The sequence below is a fragment of the Penaeus monodon genome, chromosome 3, assembly GCF_015228065.2.
Source record: "Penaeus monodon isolate SGIC_2016 chromosome 3, NSTDA_Pmon_1, whole genome shotgun sequence".
Taxonomy (NCBI): domain Eukaryota; kingdom Metazoa; phylum Arthropoda; class Malacostraca; order Decapoda; family Penaeidae; genus Penaeus; species Penaeus monodon.
Genome location: NC_051388.1, coordinates 61,642,730 through 61,651,604, shown reverse-complemented (window position 1 = coordinate 61,651,604; position 8,875 = coordinate 61,642,730). Strand labels below are relative to the sequence as shown.

The following is an 8,875-nucleotide window of genomic DNA, read 5'->3' as shown; positions in this document are numbered from 1 at the left end:
CTGTTGTCATCATCATCATCATCATCATCATCATCATCATCATCATCATCATCATCATCATCATCATCATCATCATCATCATCATCAATCATCATCATCATCATCATACTAAAAAAAAACAACAACAACAAATAACAACAAAAAACCCAACAACAATAAAAATAATAATAATTGGTACTAGAAGTAGTAGTAGAAAGTAGTAGTAGTAGTAGTAGTATGTAGTAGTATTTAGTAGTAGTAGTAGTAGTAGTAGTGTAATATTAACAATAATTAAAATTCATACTACTATTACTAATACTTAATAATAATAATAATAATAATAATAATAATAATAATAATAATAATAACAATAATAATAAAATCCATACTTTAACAATAATAAAAATACTAGTACTACTACTAATAATAATAATAACAAAAATTTACTATCAATAATAATAACAATAAATAACAACAACAACAATAATAATAATAAAAAAATTATAATAACTTCAATAAAAAATAATAGTAGAAACCCAAGAAAAAAAAATAATAATAATTACAACAACTATGATAACAATAACTGATGATGATGACAAATAATTATAACAATATCAATAATGACAATAAAGATGAGATGATAATAACAATATCACGAAAACAACAACAATAATAACAATAATGATATAGATGATGATGATTATAACAATATCAAAAATGACAATAGAGATGATGATAACGGTGAAAACAATAACACCAAAAACAAAAACAAAAATAATAATAAAAAAATTAATGATGATGATAGTGATAGTAATATAATAGTAATAGTAATATGATAGTGATAGTGATATGATAGTGATAGTAATAGGTAGTGGGAAGTAGTAGTAGTATAGTATAGTAGTAGTAGAGTAGTAGTAGTATAGTAGTATAGTAGTAGAAAGTAGTAGTATAGTAAAAAAAAATAATAATAATAATAAAATAAAATAAAAATAATAATAATAATAATAATAATAATAATAAAAATTTATTAATTATTATTATTATTAAAATTTTAAAATTTAATAAAAAACAGTATATAATAGAAGAAAATAATAAAAAATAATAATAAAAAAAATAGAAATATCTGACAAAAACAACAAAAATGCAAGCAGTAAAAAGAACAATAATAAAATTAAAAAAATAATATGATAGAAAAAAAAAAAAAGTAAAAATGATAATAACACCTGGTCTCTAAAGAAAATAACTAGATGAAAAAAATAGTAATATAATAATAGCAAAGTAGTAATAAAGTATAATTCTAACACTAAATTTATGAACAGAATTATCATTTAATATATCAAGTGAATAAAAAATTTAAATGAATGATAATCCTAATACAATAATAATAATATAAAATATAATAAAATAATAATAATAATAAAAATATAATAAAATAAAAAAATTAAAAAAAATAAAATATTAAAATAATAATAATTATTTTATCATCATTTTATTACAATAAAATAATAATATATTAACAAAAATAATAAAATAATAATAATAACAATAATAATTAATAAAAAATAATAATAATAAAAATAATATAAAAATAATAATAAAAATTCAAATAATAAAAAACAACAAAAAAATAATGTAATAATAAAAAAAATAACGATAACAAAAAATCATCTCTATCATTCAAAATTTTTATTAATAAAAAATGGGAAAAAAACAAAACATCACAAACACTGACAAAAAACAATAAAAATAACACAATAAAAAAGTATCAGCACTACCACAAGATAATGAAAAAGATAATGAGAATGAAACAAAAGCATATATTAAAACAATAATAATAATAACGAAGCACTGACACCATATATAATAACTTATTATTTTATCAATGACAAAATGATAGTAACAGTAAAAAAAGACAAATACTACAACAAAAATCAAAGAATAGCAGCAATAAATATAGTAATGGTTGCTGTAGTTGGAGTAATAGTGACAGTAGTAGTAGCAACATGCATGGTTGTTGTTGCTGTTGTTTTTATTAGCAGTAGTAGTAACAATACTAATGTAGCAGAATAATGTAGCTGGACTGCAATAGTAACTACAACAGTAACAGCAACAGTATTGTTAACAGTAATCAGAAGGTCTTGCATATCTTTCTTTTTTTTTCAATTTGCTCTACTGTGCCTGTGAGAAATTGTATCATTAAGATCTCCAACAACCTCTCTCTGTGAAAAAGTCTATGAACTAATGGTCTCTGAGAACTGCATTGAAAGGAACTCAGTGAACAGAGCATAAAGTGTAATGCAATAAGTCTTTTCATTTAGGTTCAGCAATAACTGGTGATGGGGAATAACTATAAGGAGAGGAGAGATGGCCTTTTTCATTTTGGTGATAATAGTAAAGTGGTGATATTACAGCAGGAACAGTAGTAGTATGGATGTTGTTATATTAGTAGTATAGCTGTGGGGGGGTGATGTCAATAGTAGTAGTTGTAGTAGGCCTAGAGGTGGTGGTGAAAAAGTGCAGTAGAAAGGGTTATAGCACTGGAAGTTTTTCCAACAAAAACCACCAGTGGTGACATGAGAAGTTGTCAATGCGGAAGTATAAAACCAATACTTATTTCAGTGATACTATTCAGTACTTCACTATGACTCAACCGTATATTTTTGGATACCTGAAATTGGGGATATCTTTATAGCTGTATGTATATACATACTGCAGTCACACTTTTTTTTTTTTTTTTATCTTTTTTTCTTGTGAATTAAGACAACTTTTAGATATTCTTATAAATATTCGGAGGACAAGTAAATAGAGAAAAAATCTGATTCAATTTCTTTATAAATTTCCTGTGAGCACCTGTTAATCGATCAGCCCCTTTATAGAGTACAGGATTTTATTAGGTGATGCAGCAGTCTTGCATCTTTGTAATTTTGTATAGTCCTACAAATCTCAAATATATATTTTCTATCAAGATAGAACTAGGGTAAGTCATTAATTTCATAATAAACTACCAGGGAGGCCTACAAGCTCTATCTACTCAATGATGTACACTGGAGGGCTATTACCAAGAAAGCTCAGAAATTACATGATGGGGACTCACCTTTGTTTTGTGCAAATTTTTTCTAATCTAGTTTCTTAGTTTAAATTATAAATGTTCTGCAAACCTTTAATTTATTCTATCTACATGCCACATATCCTATTCATTTCCTCAAATTTTTTTGCTAATAATCAAAATCTAGATTTTAGTAAAATAATTTTATTATTTTAATTTGCTTTACCGGTATTGCAAAATCTTTATAAAAATTAAATTTTAGGATGAAAGTTCTCCAAAATGATTCTGAAGTACTCTATGAGTTCTTATCACATAAAACACAAAGATCCCTTTAACACTGCGCAAAATTTCACCAAAACAAAATTTTTTAAAAATTTAAAATAAAAAACAATTACAATTTCCCAAAAAGTCTGAAGGCCAAAAATTTTGGTAAAAAGATCTAAATTAAACATACATCCATTTTTAAAAAAAGTAAAAATTAAATAAAAATCATATACGGGTTTAATTTTATTATTAATGCTATATAAAAACCCCCACATTAACTAAAGTGAACATTGGCTCTGAGATTTTTCATGCTCCCAAAAGACCATGATTACAACAAACTTTTCCACATAAATTCGGGCCAGAATGTTTGCTATTTTTTATTTCATAAAGATTGCGGGGCAGCCCCCAGCTTTTTTGAAAAAAATATACATTAGAAATTTTTGCCTTTCCCATTTTACCATTCACAGAGAAAAATCAGTCATTAAAACAAAGTGGGTTTTACTTGAGATTTTAGATTTTTCATTCAGATCACTGCAAGCTTAAGGGAAATTTGAGTACAGGCTAGCAAAAAAATTAAAAAATTAAAAAATTTTAAAAATAAAAAATTAAAAAAGTAAAAAAAAAAAAAAAAAAAAATAAAATCCCTTTGAAGACCTACGGGCTTTTTTAAATAGTTTACCACATTTTTTCTACCTTTCTGAGTCGTTGGTTGTCCGGGGGCGGGAGGCGTAGCATTGGGGCATCATCAGTGGGTTGGCTGCAGATACCCTCTAAATTTGTAGTGGGGAGGTGCTGTTGGAGATGGCGGGCCACAGATGTGGTGCACACCAAAGCACCCTACTAAGAGAGACTGGGGTTGAGCTGGGGGAGTGGGAGGGGTGGGGGCGCACCCCTCCTGGGTGAGAGCCATGGCTAACTGGTGGGGCCTGTGAGGTTTGGACACTTGGCTGAGGAGCGCCTGCTGTTATTTGCTGAGGTGTTCCCATTGTTGCTTGATTAATAATTCCTGCTTGACCTATATTACTGCTCATTTGCGTTGTAGGCATCTGCTGTGAACTAGGCACCTGCATCTGTTGCGCTCCGGGGATCTTTTTTGAAGTCAGACCCTGGTTTATTTGCTGTGGTGATGGCCCACTTTGGACCACTGGGACTGACCTAATTTTTGTGGGAGGCACCTCTGTGGTGGATGGGTTTGTTGTGCCACCCCCTGTTGAGGGCTGGCTCATCACGGGCTGTGGGGGAAAACCCCAGGGTGAGTCACAACAGGCTGGCCCATACTGACACCCTGTGTTGGGAGGCTACTGATTACAGTTGGCTGAAGGGTTTGTGTTGGGATACCTGGCTGACCCATCACATTTGTCTGAGGAACACTTTGTGGAAGGGTGACATTTTTGGCTGGAATCCCTTGCTGTGGAATACCTGAGTGTTCATGGAGGGTTGTGGCATACTGGACTGTGGTTCCCCAGGCTGGTGCTGTGGTTGCTGAGCGTGAGAGCTCCCAGGCACCATGCCCTGCTGCATAGTTGCCTGAGATACAGCTCCAGGCTGAAGCGATGTCTGGGAGCTTGCATGGTAGGCTGTACTTTTGGCTGGGATGCTGCTGACTGCTGTAAGGTTTGTGGTGGGAGGCTTGACTGTTGCATCGGGGGCTGTTGCAATGTGGTCTGGGCTTGTGGGGGCGTCTGAGCAGAAGGAGAGGGATGAACTGACCCCTGAGGAGTCTGGCTTGTAGTCTGGTAACCCTGGGACATGGGGGGGCTGAAAACTGTCCTTGCATTTGGGCACCTTGCGGTGTATATTTCAAAGTACTTTGGCCCTGAGGGGCGGCTGAACCAGAGATATGTTGTGTAGACTGCATGGGAACCCCCTGTCTCTGAGCTGGTTGTGTGGTACCATAGGCGTGGATGCCTGGGAAGAATGAGGACCCGATACTGAGCAGGCCCAGATGAGACTGAGCTTGTCCTGCGTGGGTTTGTTGCTGCAGTGGTACAGTTTAACTGTACAACCGTTTGTGGGTGATTATCCCCAACATCTGGCTCCTTCTGGCCAACCCCTATTAACAACCACATTAGAATCATCTTTCTTTTGACTATTAGCTGCACTTACTGCAGGAGAGTCCATGGGAAAACCAAACAGATCCATCTTCCCGTTTAAAAGGTTCATTAGAATCTATTTTAACAATTTTAAACCTATTTTGCCAATGGTCGCATCATCCGATTCACCATCAGCCTTTGCTAAAGCAAGCCACCTTCCCTGACGTTGACAGTGACTCCCTGAGGTAACCTGGCCGTCATTACCACCGCCAGAACCCGTCTGCTGTCCAACGCAGTAATGCCGTACGGGAGCTCGTAGGAATCACTGGTGCTGGCCCGAAGAACACTTCCCCGACTTTGGTAATCTTCTGAGAAGCTGGGCGTCTCCTGGTCGAAGTCAGGACCCTTAGAGCTATCCATGATGTCAGAAATGTCTTCCGTATCATCAGCACTATCTTCACCACCATCATTACTTAACCGGGAAGGATACTGGTAATTGAAAAGATGAGTTTTTCTTCTTTTGGAACCCTGGAGTGACCCCACCACCCTCGGCCTGCAGTGCAAGTTTGCCCGGTTTCCCCCATCGAGCCTCAACGTTCACTGGTGGTGAGGTTATCACATTTAGTAGTGCGTGATTTATCCATTCTTTGATTGCTATGATAAATCATATGGATGCCATATTGAATTTTTATAGGATTCACAGACCTAGCCTAATTCCCCCGCTGGCTACACGGAATTAGTTCACTGACACTCGCCTCGCAGACAACTGCTCCGCTTTTCGTGGATCCATGGCAGTTTACCAGTACTTGGCCGCGATGGCAACGCAGTTACTGCACTGGGCTGAGTTTTTCCATGATTTTTCACATACATTTTCCCCAGGGAATCTCACCCTTTCTTCACAAATAAGTGAACGTATAGATAGAGAATTTGTCTGATTTGTTTACCTATGAACTTTTATAGATGGCGCACACAAGGTCGGCAAATCCACAAAAAGCATGTTCTCCCGAGGCGGTTGCGGATCCGCGGAGACTAAAGACGACTGAAGCGGATCCGGGGGATGCGCATTTGTTTCTCTCTCGCAGTCCGATATTGGCCTCGGCCGACCCGCGGCGGGTTTATTCCGATAAAAATGTTCGGCTCGGATAGCGAATCTGGCAACAAAAGCTTTAGATTCAAGGAACATAAAAAATAATCATGAAATATACAAAAAAAGAACATTTTTTGATAGATATAAGGATGATTGTAGTATCATTTTTCCATTTGCAAATAATAGTCTATTTCGGCACTATAGTTTAAACCCGGAAAATCCTCATTATTATCTGCACATTCGAAAAAAAGTTTACATAGTACACACTATTGCATAAATACAGACGGTTTAATACGCTATTGAATAATAACACACTGTCATTTTGGGATTTTGTGAATGAAAAGGTGGATCGTGAGTCATCGAGTACATCCATCTCTCAGCAACAATGAATGACATCCTCCTTTTAACACAGCCGATTTTTGACACGCCCTTATTTAATTGATGCCCAAAGGGGCCCGCACATAACACTCTTTAATATAAAACACGGCTCCTGAAATAAGGATAAATTTACTTACATTATTACCACTTTGATTTTTGCTCAATGCGAAATTTCAGGAAAAAAATCGATACATTTAACAATACTTATGCATTTACTGTCGTGCCTCAAACATTTTTTCACTGTACAAAATTTATTATACATAATGATAAAAAGTCCGTTATCTATCATTAAGAATGGAACGAGTTACTTAGACCCAAACAATCTAATAAATGCATTCGTAAAGGCGCGAAGAATGACTCATCACCCTCTCCCAAGTTATTTATTTTTGTAAAGCGAGACGAGATAATCAATTGCTATATCCGATCAGGGGAAAAAAATAAATAAATAGAAACTGAAATTTCACGAGAAAGGATGACCAAAATCAATTTTCGTCATGAACATGAAAATCTATCCCCAACACGACAATAAATAGTAATAACATATTTCCTTTGGAGGAAAAAAAATCGCACAACCAAACTTTGGTTTAAAATTTATTACTAATTCTTTTTACTGCTAAAATAACCGTTATTCATTATATCAGTCATAAGTGTCCCTAGAATACGGTTATAGCACTTTTAATTTTCTTTATGTACCATATTTTAAACGCTACAAATTATCATTATTCGTGCTGTTTACACTGTAAGTAGTAAATAAGAGATATAATCATCCCAAAAAAACAAAGAAATTTCCCCAGTAAATAATAATGTTCATACCAACGATCGTGTAGAAAATGACGGTTATGATAATAACATTTAAACAAGCATGCTATTATAAAAAATAAAAATTATAATAATAATAATAATAATAATAAAAAAACTACTACTACTACTACTAATAAAAAATAAAAATTATTATTATTATTATTATTATTATTATTTTTATAACAATCACAATAATGATAAAAAATAATAATATAAATGATACTACTACTAATAATAATTATAATATCAATAATGAATACAATAATAATTGTAAAAATAAAAGATGATAATAAAAATAATAACAATAATAATAATAATTATTTTTATTATTATATTATTATTATTATTATTATTATAATAAAATAAAAATTATAGTTATAAATACGACAATAATAATAATAATAAATAATAATAATAATAATAATTACTATTATTATTATAATTGTGATACAATTATAATCATAATAAAAATAATGATAGTAATAAGAGTAACAGTAATAATGATGATTACAATAATAATATTAGTAGTAGTTTGTAGTAGTAGTAGTAGTAATAATAATAATAATAATAATAATAATAATAATAATAATAATAATAATAATAATAATAATAATAAAAAAAAATAGTAATAATGATGATGATGATAATAATAATAATAATAATTTTAATTAAAAAATAATAAAATAATAATAATAATGATAATAACAAAAACAACAACAATAATAATAATAATAATAATAATAATTTAATAATAATAATAATAATAGTAATAATGGTAATGACAATAATAATATTATGATGTAATGATAATAATAATAATGATCATAATAATAATAATAATAATAATAATAATAATAATAATAATAATAATAATAATAATAATAATGATAATAATAATGATAATAATTACAATAAAAATATTTAAAACATTAATGATAATAACAATAATAATAAAAAAATAATAGTAATTATAATAATAAAAAACCAATATTATTATTAATAATTGATGATGATAATAATGATAATAGTAATAAGAATGATATATAATATCAATAATTTTAATGGCAATAGTAATAATAATAATAATAATAATAATAATAATTATTATTATTATAATGATAATTACAATAATGATAATGATAATAATGAAAATACTAACACCAGTATCAGTAGTAATAACATCAATAATGATAGTAATGAAAATAATGATTACATTAATGATCAAGTCATTGATAATAATGAAAAATATTGCAATAATAATAATAATAATAATGATAATAATAATAA

General features: G+C 30.8%; 1 pseudogene; it reads right to left on the bottom strand.

Moving 5' to 3' along the window:
- The window catches only part of LOC119588085, a 14,980-nt pseudogene extending 8,804 nt beyond the window's left edge, over positions 1-6,176 (bottom strand).
- Between the last annotated feature and the right edge of the window lie 2,699 nt (positions 6,177-8,875).